This window comes from Anguilla anguilla, chromosome 7 (genome assembly GCF_013347855.1).
Source record: "Anguilla anguilla isolate fAngAng1 chromosome 7, fAngAng1.pri, whole genome shotgun sequence".
Lineage (NCBI taxonomy): Eukaryota > Metazoa > Chordata > Actinopteri > Anguilliformes > Anguillidae > Anguilla > Anguilla anguilla.
This window is the reverse complement of record NC_049207.1, coordinates 4,591,593-4,607,982: the sequence shown is the minus strand read 5'-3', so window position 1 is coordinate 4,607,982 and position 16,390 is coordinate 4,591,593. Positions and strand designations below refer to the sequence as shown.

General features: G+C 43.7%; 1 long non-coding RNA gene across 1 annotated transcript; it reads left to right on the top strand.

Moving 5' to 3' along the window:
* The first annotated feature begins 4,501 nt into the window (after positions 1-4,501).
* On the top strand, positions 4,502-16,349 carry LOC118232504. Its single transcript, XR_004766324.1, has 4 exons — positions 4,502-4,603; positions 4,704-4,849; positions 15,373-15,429; positions 16,313-16,349. It is a non-coding gene; the product is annotated as an uncharacterized LOC118232504 (long non-coding RNA).
* The last annotated feature ends 41 nt before the right edge of the window (positions 16,350-16,390 follow it).

Here is a 16,390-nt window from a genome sequence, read left to right as displayed (position 1 = left end):
CCATAAACCCTTATAAATGTGAACAGAGTGAATGAGAGTCCTTGTTTATATTTCTGTCAAATTGAAAGAATTAATCCTACAATAGATGGCCCCGAGATTAAAGGTTTATAAATTTCCTCTCGCGTATGAATTATTAACGGTTTTTTCAAGTGCCTTTCAGGCTAATGTAAAATATGGCTGCTTATAACAACACTCCACCATCAAGTAGAAGAAATTAGTTAGTTTATATGAAAAAGGGAATTAGTTCTGGTCGCACAGAGAGTGAAAGCAGTAATTGCTGTCGCCTCACTCCTCAGAAACTTCGGCGACATTATAGGTGAGGCTGAGCCTGGAGGCAGCGCGTGTCTGGTGATTCATGGGGGATTTAAAAAAAGGAGAAAATGGTCGACCTGTGTCTCCTGTGTGACATTCAGTCATTTATAGTGCAGCCTTGCTGCTGGGGGAACCTGGTCCATAAACCCCTCAGTAGGCAGTCAACAGGAGGGGGGGCATTGGGATGGGTTTTTTTTCTGCTCGTAAAAAAAAGAACAGGTGAAGCTGCTGCTTCATGTCACGACTCACGGCTGCTGTTCTCTCTGGGCTGCGGACCCCTGCCCACGCAGTCGTCGGCCTCCCCGCTCAGACTGAGAACACAGTCTCACTGTTTTAAGTCTGTTAAAAACAAAAGGACGGAAATTACACTGGATCTCTAGTTCCAGACAGACGCGTGGGTTTGGGGGGGGGGGCAGAGGGGATGACGTGTCACCCCGAATATTGTGAGTTTATTTTCTAGACTTGCTCATATGCTTGTGAGACTTGACATTTCACGACCAGTTTTTTTTTCTGAGAGTGTGGCGGCGGTGGTGGTAGCAGTAGGGATAGTGATATTGGTGGTGTCAGTGTACTGACGTGCCTGTCAATGTACTGACACTTCAGGAGGTACTTCGTCAAGCGCTAGGCAACGATACTGAAAAATATCTTTCCCTCCCCAGCTGAGCCTCTGGCTTGTATTAGAATTCAGGTTAACCTGGTGAAGAAGGGGAGCAATAGCCATTCTAACTGAAACATAGTTCAGTTGTTTAGATTGAAAACCCCAGTAAATGATTTTTTGCACCTAAACCTGAGCTATCCTATAGTGAGTAAGTTTTTCACTACAGTATTTTACTAGAGTAAAAGTATTTCACTGCTGTTCTTGATACAATATTGGCCAAATAGAACGTCTTGCTCTGTCAGAAAAGTTGAGGACACCTGAACCGACTGCAGATTAACTTCACATGCAGTATCGCATCAGAACACTCCCACATAAGCCAATCAGAAGCTTTTGTGCTACTTCTGAGCACATCTGGCTCCACTGACCTCATCTGGTCACATGACATTAAGTGTAAACTTGTGACTCCACCTTGTCATCACAGGTTCTCTCAGGCTTTAAAGTCTTGCACAGCAACAAGATTCAGGCCCCAAGGAGGCTTAAAGGAAATACTTCACCAGAAAAAACCGCTCAGATAGAAATCCTGCTGTAATCGAGCTATTATGGGGAACTTCTAATTGCCTAGGTAATTCAAGTTAGAATTAAACTGGCAAAATGAACACCTATAAACATTCCTGGGACTATCATCAATTAAGCATTTAGATAGGAGTGTAGTGGTGCAGATGACCTCATTTCTAGCTTTTAGAATTTGTACGCTGTGGGTGTTCAGTGTTACCTTACAAAAAATCCCAAAAAATGCCTAATCCTGCCCCCATCTGCAAAATAATGCATCCTATTGGGGACCGGTCCACAGAAACTGCAGCCTGTGAACACTCTCAAGCTGACATAATGTTGACACTCTTTCTCTGACCTGCTGGTACACCAAGAGGCAAGACGAATTAGCAGAACTGACTGTCAAGAGCTCAGCAAACGGAGAGGAACGCCTGCGTTCTCATTCCCCTCCGATACCCCAGCACACACGTAACAGTACGCACATATCTGTAGCAGAATATTAGCTCATTATTCTTATTTGACACGCGGCTCAACTCACTTGCGATGTTGTAAGTGCACTTTGATTCTGAGAGAGAAAGAGAGTGGTGTGTAGATCAGAGAGCGAGAGAGAGAGAGCGAGTGCAGGGAAGAGACGTGAGATTTCTGGGTCAGAAGTCTTCCTCGGAGATGTTTTGCATTCCTCTCCCGCCCCTTTCTTTGATCTCACAGCCATCTTGGGCTCTACTGGCACTTTCAGATGGGCCATATTTGGAGATCAGTGCTGAAACTGAACTTACGCACAAATCCTGGCCCATTTTGACAGCTGTTCGCTCCCCACTCCTGCCAGACAAACTCCATCCTGTTTTGAATTAGGGACACAAACTTTTTTCTCTCGGTTCTCATCAATAAACAATGCAGACAAAAGCACAACTCTGAAGTATACGAAGCTTGTTACAGGAACCATCGTGGAGGTGGCTGCTTTTTTTGTGTGGTCTATTTGGCGTTCCTTCAAAAAGTTTACTCCGACAGCAAGAGGAACAACACAATGCCTGAACGCGACTGATGAATTTAGTTTTAAAATTTAGTGCCTTACTTCAAAGGAACTGAAGTGGAATCTACTGCTGGAGGTTTGGAAGAATACAAATGCGCTCTTTCAATTGATTTCTGGCTACTGTCTCCAAACACAATCCCCAGCAACGTGAGCTGATTTTCAATTAGACTTAAAACTTAATTGGTAATTATTTAGTCGGACTCCAGAACTTAGCTACAACACGACACAACAAATGTCTACTTTTTTTAAGAGTATGTGGTGTAATGCCAACCAGTGCAGTGGTCACTAGTGGCCTGCAAAGTCGCAAGTGAGTTTTAACCAGTTTAGCACCACCTCACTGTTGTTTGGTACGCTTCCTGGTCTCAGTACCATTGGGTTTTGGACACGTTTTGGCCCTTGTAGGGTCGCGACCATCCCGACCAAGCGGACTAGGTGCCGGTTTTTGGTCTCGAAACCATGACAAGGAAGTAAACAAACTCTGTTTCTGAAAAAAAACTCTGAAAGTGACCCAAAGCTCAGTGGCAATGGCAAAGCAACAGAAGCAGAGACTGATAAAACAGTTAAATTCAATTAAATTAAACAAAAAATTTAAACAATTAAAGAAACCCCCCAAATGCCCTTTACTTGCCATTGTAAAGCTGGCAGCTCATCTGGAACCATTGAACATCAAAAATGTCCTTTATGACATACAAAACTGTATGGAACACTCACAAACATACACTAAAACTAAATTAGTTCATATTAATATGTTATATTGGTTTTTTAATTCCAGAAATACACTCCAAAATCTATCTTTACACACTTGACTTAATTACCAGCTACTGTATTCATAATGTTTGCAGTGAAATAAATAAATAACTAGATAAACAATACATAAAGCACAGTCTTTTTTACTGAATGAGGATTTTTTATTTTCCTGTGATTTTGTCGTTGCTGCTGTTGGAATGCCAGGATGCTTACAATAATACTGAGGTCAGATTATATAGACTAAGCCCTGGGTCACATGACAAGAGATGAAGTCTATCGCAAACACCACAGTGCAAATATCCTTTAAAACATGACTGAAAAACAGTGTGTGTACAGACAAATAAAAAGGCTATATCCTTGCAACCGTCATAAAAAAAAGACTCATATCTACTCTACACTGCAGGCTGTGTCAGAAAGTTATCGTGTTCTACAAGGACATTTGTCTGAAAATGAATCAGTTTGATTTATTGCCTCACATCACAAGCGAGCCAACTCTGAAGCCTCAGATGCCTTGCACAATATTTAATTTGTCCTTGTTTGCTTGTAAAGGTGCTATCCAATCTGACTGATAATGTGTTGAGTCGTTTGAATAAATATTGCTGAAAATTGAAATAGGTTGGCATATCCTGTATCGAATCTGAGAAATGTGAAAAGTACTAGCCTAGACTAAGTGGGCAATGTGAGAGAGTCTGCATACGAATCTAAATGTCTTGGCAATGTGGCATGTTGTACAGTCATAGGGAAGAATAAGAAATAATGCAGTCATAGGGAAGAATAAGAAATTGGCTCTGTATCTATTGTAAGGCAAGGCATGCCAAGCTTACTATGTCAAGTCTCACTTTTGGTACATAGAAGAACTCATTCGGAGAGCTTTACACAGGCATGTAGAAATTACAAAACAATGATTAGTATAGCTGGGGAAATAAAATAATAAAATACAAAAACAGATCAATGAAACAGCAAAAGAAGAAAAGAGAATACTTGAGAGAGAGAGAGAGGGAAAAAGTGCAATGCAGTGCAAATTCTGAGAATCGATCAAAGACATTAGAGAACAAGGAGGTTTTCAACCGAGATTTGAAAGTGTAGACCACATCCAAAAGCTCATGCACAGCGAGGTACGGTAGATTTTTTGAAATGTAAAGTTCTCTCTTTTTTTAATGGTGTGGCATTCGGTCCACCGGAGAAGCGGATTGGTTGCGCCGGCTGGCGGAGAAAGCACACGCAGCTGGGTTGCGTTAACTAATCAGCCCAGGTGCTTAAATGTGTGTTTCTCTCCACAGGTCGGGCTGAGGAAACGAAAGCGAACTGCCAATGAAAAGTAGTAAGAGTTGGTCCGCTGGAGCCACCTACAAGCGGGGAACTGAAAAGTAAACTAACTTTTAGTTTATTGTTTTTGCCCGGAACCCGTGAGGGGGAAAGGTGAAGGTGTTTTGTGTTTTGAGTGGGTGCGCTCTCTCTCTCTCCAAGTCTCCATGCGGCAACCAACGGTGTTTCCCAGAACTGCTGCATCTCCCTCCAATGGGTGTCATACTGGTGTGTGACAAATGGGAAATGAACATGAAGGATTTCTTTGGCTGGCCTACGCAGAATTTCCAAAGGTGGAGATGCATAAGGTGGGTTTCCGAATCTGGGAGCTCCGTGAGATAGCTCCGTGCGATGTTTAAAAGCAGTCCGGTCTTCACGAGTTGTCCTGTTTCCCCTAAAGCATCCTTTGTCATGGAGCTGCTCCCTGAAGCCTAACTCCACAGTAAACTATTTATTCATTCACTTAGCGCATACCTTCACCCGCGGAGACTTACGGCAGTTGCAGTTTTACATTAAAGATGCATTAAAGTTTTATTTATCTTTTCGCTGGCGAAGCGCATCGCTCAAGGGTACAGAAATTAATCAAACCCACAGTCCCAAGGTCCGGATTTCAACTGCTCTATCTTCACCATCACGTTTCATGTTTTAAAAAAATATATTTTAAATTCTCGGGCATACATAAACACACACTTTCTCGCTCGCACGCGTGTGCATTCTGACTCACATAAATGTCAAATGGGGGGGGTCAACGGCCTTTTCCTCACGGTCAAGTGCAATTCCATCTCCGGACTTAAAGTCTAAGATCGAATATTTTAAAACATTTGGCGTTTTAACAGAAACTTAAGAACTGTATATATCTCTAACACCCGTTGAGTGGACATTTTCCCTACTGAAATGCAAGGTATAATGGCCTTTAAAAAGCCTCTACACAGTATGTATGAAGCTGTGCATATTGTAGAAAGGCGGCTGTCTGCGTAGGCTAATCCTGCTGCACTACAGGCCAAACAGCGCTATAGAGGTCTGCACGCGGGGTTGCTTTTCACAATCCCACTTCCGCCCACTTCTGCGCAGATACGTTCCAAATCCGCCCGCGTACAGCAAGGATACTGCAAAACTCCCACCTGAAATCCTGCGCCATTGCAATCATCCCTGCAGTGAGGTTTCCGTATTAATAAACAAGCACACATTCACTGGTCGGAACAGCATATGTTTTTATTTGAATATTTAAAAAGTGTGATTCACACTGTTATCAAAATTTTGATTACAAGAAACAAAGCTCTAGGATATGAAGGGAAGACAACTGAAGTAAAAATTGGTTCACTTTGTGTGTGTTTTGCCCTGAGAATAACAGCGAACTGAATCTAAAGAGCAAACCCATCACTAAAGTCTTGTTTACTTTGGTAAACAAAGTTACTTTTGGGTCACTTTGGAAAGCTAATGTTTTAAATTCCCACCGGGCCCCTCTGTTTGGAGTCTGCATGTTCTCCCTGTGCCCATGTGGGTTTTTCTCTGGATACTCTTTCTCTAAAGACATGCAGGTTAGTCTAATTGGACTGGAGGAAAAAAAAAAAGTGCTCGTGTTCAAAAACACAAGCCAGTAATCGTCTGGTGGCAAGTCCAGTTCCCACAACTTCGTATGATTGTCCATATTTTATTCACGCATTCGGGACTCATTAGGATCGTTCTCAAGGATACAGGGTCAGGTTCAGGTTCATATGTAAAAATAAGGCATGACTTCCCTCGTCTGTCTCACAGTATCCACCATCACGATGCTTGACAGCTGCAGTCAGATCTCTTGTATAAGCTCCTTTTCAGGGTCACATTATGTGCCGAACAGTGGGGGAGAAAAAGAACCTTCTGACTGCTGTAATCATCGCCATCCAAATCAGCAATCTCACACCAGCTAGCGCAAGGGCTCTGAAACATCCCGGTTGCCAGGCAACACGGATTACATCATCACCCACCACCATCATCAGCATGCACCTACCACCCCCCCTCCCCCTCTCCCCCTCCCCCCCTTCCCACAGTCTTAAAATAGCTCAGAGATTATCAACAGCCTTCAAAAGCAGCAGCCATTTTTTAAAACCGTTTTAATGGTTCCCTGTCACATCTGCAGCAGGCGAGAATTCAGGTATTCATCCGTGTTGCTTTTCATATGCGAGAAAGCAGGTTGGGTTTTTAAAGCACAATCAGCAGCAGGTCGAGACCAGGGCCCGGCTTCATCCTTCAGCGAGGAGGACCATGGCCCAGCGCAGATTATGTAGGGACCGTGTGAGTCGGAGAGAAAGAAACGGGAGCTGATGGGAGCTATGTGACCTGGGGCGAGAGAAGGAGAGAGAGAGAGCTTTGAAAATGTGCACGCTGAAGTGGAAATGGGTTATGACAGGAGCACAGGCTGAGCTCATGGCTGCAGTCAACTGACAAAATGGCTGCAGCGATAAACGCTGAGTCTGCAGGAGTTGCCCGCGAGTCACGATTGTGGCGGTTTGTTTCCACACAAGCGCCATTACACAGGAGTCCCGCTTCAAATGTGGCACGTAAGTAACGCTTCAGCCCCATCCTGCCGATAAATCAGACCCAGTCAGTGTGAAAGGCAGATGTTTCTACGTCCATCGGATGGGATTTAGACTGAACGTTTTTGAGCTGTCCTGCGTTGTTTCTATAAGCTTTGACGTCTGTAAAATTCCACTGCGCATATTTTGCTGTAAATACACTCTCACGTTCTTTTCTTTTAAAATAAAAATGACATTTGGACCAATTAGGTTGAGTCATCCTAAGGAAGTGATAAAGTAGCACCATGTAGTATAGTATAGAGTGAAGAATGCAGTGTGTGTACTGTATATCTCCACCTACACCCCAATTTGCAGACATGAAACCAGTATTCTTAACATGGAAAGAGTAACAGCAATTTTTAACTGAGTTAAAATCACGAGGCGGGACTCATCCATGGATATAAATAAGTGCATAAATAAGCACATAAATATTTTAGTTTCTTTAACACCATCTGCTTAAATATTCTGGAGTTCGTAGCCCCTCTAAGTCAGAGGGCCTAAACCTAAAGCCCAGCCCAGGCTAAGTGATGCAATCCGAAGCCTTTGGCGGGGATTGCAGGAAAGCTCAGTGGAAATGGAAGAGGGATGAGCTACAAGTGTTCTGAGAGAAATTCTGAGACACTGTCTGGTCAAGTTTTCAGGAAGGAGAACACAATATTTCGGATTTTTTTACATTTTCCCTGAGATGAACACGGGCGTGAGTGCCTGGGGTTCTAGATTTCTCTTTGAGTGGTGGAACATCGTGGATTCCGCTTCTTTTTCCAACATTTTGCCTTTGGATTTCTCCAGCCTGAATTTTTTCTTGTTCCATCTGTCTTCAACAGGTTTTTTTTTTTATACTATTGATTTCTGTCATGCTTTGTTGAATGTTTCACAAGGAGTAAACATTGTAAGGTCTGTAGCTGAAATATTTATATGGAACATTGTGTGGATATTGACGTGGTTGTGTTCGTGTCCGTTTGCAATGAGGACAGCTCACTTCATCATGGAAGATTTCCTGATTAAAAAGGCCACAGGGAAAGGTCAAGATGGCCGACATTAAAAACAGTTCTTTGGTAGCAAGTCAGTACTTTTTTTTTCTTTTTTAATACCATGTGTATTCTGATGGTTTATTCATCAAATGTGAGGATCCAGGAATGATTTCCATGCATCATGAAGCAAGAATAACTTGCTAAAACAGAATTAGTCATTTTACAAACCATTTTTATTTTGGGCCAGTCGTACTTGAAAGAGTGTTCCCTCAATGGGCAGAATCCTTCATAAATTCAAGAGAGCACGTTTGTAGCCAGTGCTTGTACCCAGCGGACACTTCTTTTTCTCCCTGCAATCCACAAACAGAGTTGAGCAGCCATTGCCCAACTGACCAGCGGAGTCGCAGACCAAGGTCTGAGCAGTTGTGGTTAAGATTAGGTTCAGGCCATTGGGCATTTCCATCCACTGTGAAATTTTTGTTTAGCAGGAGGTAACACCCTGGCAGCCCAAGATTTTACCTTGTATATAAACTCCTAAACCCAATCCTAGATCTCTCTCTCTGGTCAGTTCAGAGGTGTATCCCTGCATAACCCTGAATTTTCCCTGTCCGCTTCGAGCCGTGATAAGGAGACGTGTTCTGCCGAGGGCTGCTGTTGGTAGATCGTTTGCGCCGATGCCCTGTCAGGCAGCTTGGAAATTCAAGCTTTCAACAAATGTAAAATAAATGGACAAGGCAAGCGATGCTCTACAGGTTGAAAACGCATGTATCGCGGAAAGCAGTCGAGGCTTCCGTCCTTTATAGGATCTTTGTCAGTTGTAGTTTAAAAATGCTGCCTGCGGTTCCCATCAGCTGTACAACCTATAGCGTCTCTGGACGAATGTGGCAGCTTTATATATAGTTCAGGTGCCCAACCGACCGATATATAGGATTTCTCTCTCTCTCTCTCTCTCTCTCTCTGCAGTGGCAGTAACCCTGACATTTGGAAAAGGTCACTGGCTGTGACATTCAGAGTAGGCGCTGAGCAGACGACCACGGCCGTGTCATATCGCATAATGACCGCACGACCACACCAGTGTCATATCGCATAATGACCACATGACCACACCAGTGTCATATCGCATAATGACACGGTGTGGACAGGGCAGGTGACCCTCGTGCTGCTTCGGCCCCTCCCACACATCGATTAAAGCAAGTCTGCCTCGTTCTGTTCAGGGTGGCCATGTCTCTCTCTCTCTCTGCCTCTCTCTCTCTCTCTGTCTCTGTCTCTCTCTCTGCCTCTCTCTCTCTCTCTCTCTCTCTGTCTCTGTCTCTCTCTCTCTCTCTCTCTCTCTCTGTCTCTCTCTGTCTCTCTCTGTCTCTCTCTCTCTCTCTCTCTTTCTCTCTCGGTGCGACAAGGGCACTGTGGACACGGCCGAGTGGGTGGGGGTGGGTGGGGGTGCAGGGGTGGGGGCAGGAGAGGGGGGGCATCTGCTCTCTATATAAAAAAATTTCACCGGCGGCTGTTTTTCCCCATCAGAGAATGGGGGATGTCAGGTGTGCGACCCAACGGAAATCAAGTGCTGCCACTGCCACTAGCTATGCCCTGCCTGGTGCTCTGTCTGTTTTTCATTCTGTCTCACGTATAATATTGGCTGTGAGATAAACCGCAATAGGAAGAGCCCCCCCCTCCCCCCCCCTCCCCCCTTATATTAACATAGACATGGAGCTGTATAGGAAGGGAGCCAGTCGTAAGGTTCAATGGCACCTTCATGTTGATTCTGTGGGAGACCAGACGCTAGCAACGTGATAGATTGGATGTACCAAGGACTTTACAAATCAATCTTTGTGTTTAAGGATCATGGGTACGCATATATGATACATATCGATTTTATTTTTTCCAGAATACTTCAACATTCACGTTAAATGATAATTCCATTCCATTACATGAAAATTGTTTTTTTTTTTCGTTCTTGTGAAGGACATTCTGAGTCATTTCAGAGACATTAATCGTGCACGTCTGCCCCGTGCCACCCTGTCTGGGCCGTCCAACGTCGATTCTACCGCAGATCCCCCCCCCGCCCCCCGCTCCCCGCTCCCCGCCCCCCACCCCGTGAGCGATGGCCCCCGTTGTCAGGAAGCGCCCTGCGTGCAGACTGCTGATGTCACGGGGTCTGGAGGACGCAAACGCCTTTCCTTCGCCGTGCATTCCTTTGCTTCTCGGTCTCCGCCGCCGCCATCGCCGCCGCCGTCTTCCAGCTCGGCGGTAAGGCACCTCACCTGGAGCGGGACCGGCCTGAGAAACAGCTCATAAAACCTGATTTACAGTGTGTACTTGCACCACATTTAACCCCGAACCTCCTGCCAGCCAGCGTTTTAAAAACCAAGGCCGAACACACAAAGCCTTCACCCTAAAACACTAAATAAAATCAGACTGAACTTTCTGTTCCCAATGACTTCCTGGCATAGTAATTTTCATTATATAGGATATATTATGCATTTATTATATATCATTTACTAAGTGGAGTAAGGCTTTTGTGTGCACTTCACTAAATGCAGGACTTGGTCATCCCTTATCAATGTGGATACTTAAATGCCTGCTCAAGTTTTCTGTGGGTTCTTATAATAATAATAATAATAATAATAATAATAATTTGTACCATTTTCTAGTACCAGCATCTTGAGAAGATCATGACCTTCTCTATATTTCTGGCTGTCTCTGTCTGTCTGTGAACAGGCAAGCTGAAAATTACGGATGGATTGACAGAAACCTGGCAAATGATGGTGAATCGGGCTCTGCAGGATTTATTACATTCAATCGCTACTGCCGTAGGTACAGGTGGCAGAGCTGTGCTCTCTGCCAGACACCGCTGTAATTAACCTTGCCTCGACACCCCAGTGCTGCGGGGTCAGAGGTGTGTTTACGTTTCTCGTGCCTGTATCGATTTTAAAGAAGTCCGTCCTGCTGTTCTCGGATTAGGAGCATCTCCCTTGGAAAAAAAAAAGAAAAACAGAAACGGCTGAGAGAAATCGAATGCCATGTTCAGCTCAGAGTGGTTTGATAAAAAGAGCGTTCGGGCATCAGCCAGGACCAGCAGAGAGAGAGTGCATCTCCAGGACCAGGACTGACAGCATCGTTTGAGAGTCGTGAGAAGGCGCTAACGTGTCTTAATAAATCGCCACCGCTTTTGATATATGATTTACGCTATATGAGCTATGAGAGAGGCCACATCCGAACGTTTAGGCTTCTGATCCGGTTTGTTTTGCGTTCTTATCGCCCTGAGCTTTTCAGTCTTAGGTCCGATCCCCTTAAGGCGCATCCTAATTTCGAGAAAGCCAATTAATCTGGGGGAAAAAAACGTAATTATGAAGTGTTTTGCGGTGCTAAATTAGGCGAAGGGAATTGGAAGGGAAAGAAATGCCAAGTGAGATAAGCTGGATCAAGACAGCCAGAATTAGCACGAAATTACTCTTTGCTTCAAACTTTAAATCTTCACTTGATTTCTAAAGGAAATCAATTAGCCGCTAATCTTCCTTGGAAACAAGTGCTGAAGAGGGAAAGAAATTTCTATTTCATTGTGGCCAGCTTGGCTTTAAATGAGGAAGAAAACAAGCCTTGCATTATTGGACATATCTACGCCCTGTAGGGTGAATGAGAAATTTACGAGACATTTTTGAGTTGATGTTAAATTCAGTGATGCCCCTTCGCACACCAGCAATCTACTGGAAATGTACAGCTGTCCTTCATAACCCTTACGAAAAAATAAGATCTGAAATATGTCTTTTCACACATGTAAAAATCACAATTTCACATGGGAATTTAACATTGGACATTTTCGCATGTGATTGGCTCTTTTCAAATGAAAGAACATTTTCACACGTTAATGAAAACAAAACGTGTACCGTGAAATTCCACATTTTCACGTGATTGACTTTTTCAGAGGTAAGCCACAATTGTCAGAAGTGAAAACAAAAAATGTGACTTCTCCCACTTCTATAAGCGGGATTCTGTTTTAAAGTTCACATGTGTACTCTTCACATGTTGGGTGTTCACGTGTGGGTTTTTGGACACACATGTTTTTTTCATGTTTTTTTGTAAGGGAAAGCCAGCTTACCCTGTTTTCATTCATCTCTGCAACCACTTAAAACCCACGGTGTCCTGTACTATAAGTTAAAGAGAGAAGAGAGAGAGTGAAAGAGCGAGTGAGTAGAGAGAGATAGAGGCATTGAAGAACAAAGTGCAGCATGACTGGCGTGCCTTTAGCTAATAGCTGACGTGCCAACAGAGCCTCCCACTGCCTTCGCCTTTTAGGCTGAAGGAGGATACAAGCAGGAGCTAGCGTGAGCCGCTCGCGGTCCTAACCTCCAGGCCTGTCAGCTTAGCGCCGGGCTCCAGTGCTAATCACAGCTGGGTTTCCCCAGCTTTCCAACCGATGCTCCGACTCGGGGAAAGAACACTATGGTTTTGACGGCTCACTTGTCACCGTGGAGCTGGCCGATCCCCTCTAAGCCCTTTTTTTTTTTTTTTTTTTTGCTGATTTGTACGCACTGTCCGTTCTAGGCCTGTCCTGCCAGCCACTCAACCCCTCACCCCCCCTACAGGACGGTGACTTCACTCAGTGCCCAAATCTGCCTTGGAGCGGGGCAGGTTTATCACCGTTCGCTGCGTTCCACGTGTCGACTCTGCGCATATGTCAGGCCAATTTCAATTACGATAACATCGGTATCAGATAGCAGCCAGAGCCTGTTACTTTTAATCTGACTGCAGACAATGCCCTCAGACAGCTGTACTACATTTTGGTCAAATCTGACATTGTTCCGTTTATTTACTTAAAGGCCTCAAAGCAGTTTTTATGATGATAAACTGCCTCTGCTTTGGCGCAACACTATATAACCAGCTCACTGACAAACGGTATTTATGAGTTCAGAAAGGTTTCAGGCTGAATACATTTAAATGAGTCGGGGAAAATGCGGCTATTCAGAACTCTAATGTGTGACATGCTGTACTGTATATCTCATACACCCAAAAAAAAAGAATTATCAGAAACAATTTTTAAATGTTTAGTGGGTTGTCACGGAAAGTATGAAATCACTTTTTTTCTGTTAAAAGGAGGAGATGTATTTCATCATAGTTAGTTAGATCTCCTTCGCTGAACTATGAGACATTATGATGTATGCAGCATGCAAATGGGATGCCTTGTTTGGTACTTTATGGAGTTGATCCAGATAAACCCAAGGTGCCCTTGAAAGGGACTTAGTGGAGCATACAGAAACTCGAACACTTTTCTCATACAAATCAAACCACTGACGGGGGAGCCCAAACAAAATGTAAGGCCAAGCGTCCGACTCCCCAAGGTCAATATGTTTCAGCAAACGGGAATTGATTTTGCTATTTAACAAAGAGATGTTCGGTCAGCTCGATAAATTCACTCCCGTGCTGGAAAAGCTGAAGACAGGCGATGCCTCACGGGTGTATTCTCTTGCAAATATATCACCGTCTACTCGTGTAATTGTACAGAGGAAACGGAGAGCCCATTTCGTAGCAGTTTTACCGCTCGGGTCGTTCCGGTCAGCATCAAATTCACCCCCACAGTCTAAAGACATGCAGGTTAGGTTCATTGGAGAGTATGAATGGCCTGCAGGTATGAGCGTGAGTGTGTGTGCCCTGCGATGGGCCAGAGAACTGTAAATGGACTGCATTTATATAGCGCTTTTATCCAAAGCGCTTTACAGTTGATGCCTCTCATTCACCAGAGCAATTAGGGGTTAGGTGTCTTGCTCAGGGGCACTTTGACACGCCCGGGGCGAGGGATCAAACCGGCAACCCTCCGACTGCCAGACAACCGCTCTTACCTCCTGAGCTATGTCGTGGGTCCTGGGTGTATTCCTGCCCCGTGCCCAATGCATGCTGGGATATGTTCCAGCACCTCCTATGACCCCCTGACCAGGAATAAGCCAGTATAGATAATGGATGGATGAAAAAAGAAAAGTTCTCAAGAAAAGATAAATTCTTTTTTTTTTTTTTTTTTTTTAGCATTTGGATTTTGGCCAGGTGTGGTGCCACATATTGTCCACGTGACCCCTGAAATATTGCAGACTTTCTCTCCCAATAAAGATCTAGCACATTCTCCAAGCGGAGAAGAGATGGTTAAAAACAGGACCCCAATCAGCATAGTGGCTTGCTGCATCAGCGATTTAAAGGATTCTGGTGTGTGAAAGTACTCTGTCCCACAAGAGCTAGGGGCTAGATCTGCCTCTAAATTAACCGTGATCCTCTTATTCCTCTCTCTGTCCTCAAGACTTATTCTGGGATAAATGAGTGGCAGTCCACAGGCGAGTGTATACTTCAGTAAATTATTTGTTAATGCTGACCATCGGCTTAAATAGCTCTTGCGAGAGCCCTTGCAATAATAATGTAATGGAGTGTTTGACACTGCCTCTGTCTCAAGAAGAGAGAACAAACAAGACACCCACTTAAATCTGGAAGGCCCACTTTAAGCAGTTGCCAAAATCCCTGTAATGAAATTCAATACCGACAATGTGCTGTGGTCAACATATTCCCAAAAAATTATGAAATAATCATGTAGTTTACTCAATAGAGGTGAACTTGGGAAATAAAACTTGGAAACTCAATCTGAGAAACAACAATCCGCTATTCCGCCATTTTGTAGAAACCTGTAGAAACCTCCATTTTGTAGAAACCTGCAGTATAGAGACGACCTACTTGAATCCTATTGGTCATCGCCTTAGTGAGTCACAGTTTCACAGGGTCAGACTAGTGCATCTAAATAAACTCAGTGTGAAGGCAGAAAAAAGAAAAAAGATTTGCCCAGTTATGCCGCCATAAGTGAATATTCATTCTGCTTCATTTTGCTTTCTTGTGTGACTTTGCTGTTAAATGCAGGGATTTTTTTATTTTTTTCCAAGAATAAATTTCACCTCCTGTTCAGCCAGACAAGCCTTTTAGCTGTGTTATTTTTTTGCTGCTATTAGAAGCCGAATGTAATTTACTTCCTCATTACTTTAAAAAATATGTATAAGCCTGCAATGAAGAGGGATGATTGCATCTATGGTCTTTTGCATACATAACTAGTTATTTACTATGGAGACACTTTGGTAAGAAATGCAAATCTCTTGAACAAAGGTAGTGCGTGACCAGTAAATCAATCAGAGTATGCATCCACTGAGACTAGATGCTGTATATTTTATCAAACGCATGTTTAAAGCCATACTCACCTGTCCTCTGTGTGTATCTTGTGATTTGACAAAAAGGAAGAAAAGAACAAATCATCAGAGAAATGACTGAGCATGTCTGGTTTTTGGCCACCAGATTCCCCAGAACAGTATTTCTTTTGGAATGAAGCAGACAGAGTGTACTATGCTCCAGGTAAGAAATGTCAGGTGAGGTCATTTGAGGATGTTCCCAGTGGTGCAGAACCCCTTCCCCCCCTACTGCCCCCACCACCACCACAGAAGCCAAGTGACAGACACATGCACTTTTGTATATTTTGTGACCCATGGCAGCTTCGCAGAGTGGTTTCTGAATGAATTTTTTGGAGTTTGCCAATGCAAAGACGCCTCCGTGGACACCATGCATTGTGCTCATAAAATGACAACAGCATTACCTCTGCTCACCAAGGCATGCACAAGGGCAGCTCTTTGGTTTGACACATCTTTTCCTGCACTAAGCCTGAGAAGTCTGAGAAGAAACTCTAAAGACTTTAATCACGTCCTTTCATCGTGTCTTCAGATGCACTGAAATAATTGGATCATGAAAATGTGTAAGATAGACAACAGCCTTTGATCAGCAAGAAGCCAAAGTGACTATGGCAGCATGGGAGTGAAATAGATGCAAGAATCCATTCATAATGTGCTCTCTGCAGGCTGACATGTTCATGGGTGAATGAGCTCTAAATATAGAATATAACAAATCCAGCTGAACAGATTCAAAGGTTGCATATTAAGTATTTATTGGCATAAATGTGCTCACTGTGTCTAGTGTGCTAGTTTCATGAGCCACATCGTTTCAGAGTTAGCTTTTTGACATGGTAGTGAAATGGCATCGAGAAATCGTGCTACCTGATCTAAGCACTTGGCACGTCTTTGACTGAACGATGCCTCGTTTATCCTCTCCACATACCTGACCTCGCTTTTTGGCCTGAAGAGTCATATATAAAATATAGTCATTTATAAAAAGGTCATTCAGGGTCATTCATTTTTTATAAATTTCTTCGACTCATGAACTTGAATAGAATTTTTTTTTTCTTAAGGTTACTAACAGTTAAAGGACTTTGTACCTGGACCTAAACTGCTAGAAAAGAGGTATTCAGAAAGTCTTATTGGCTCCA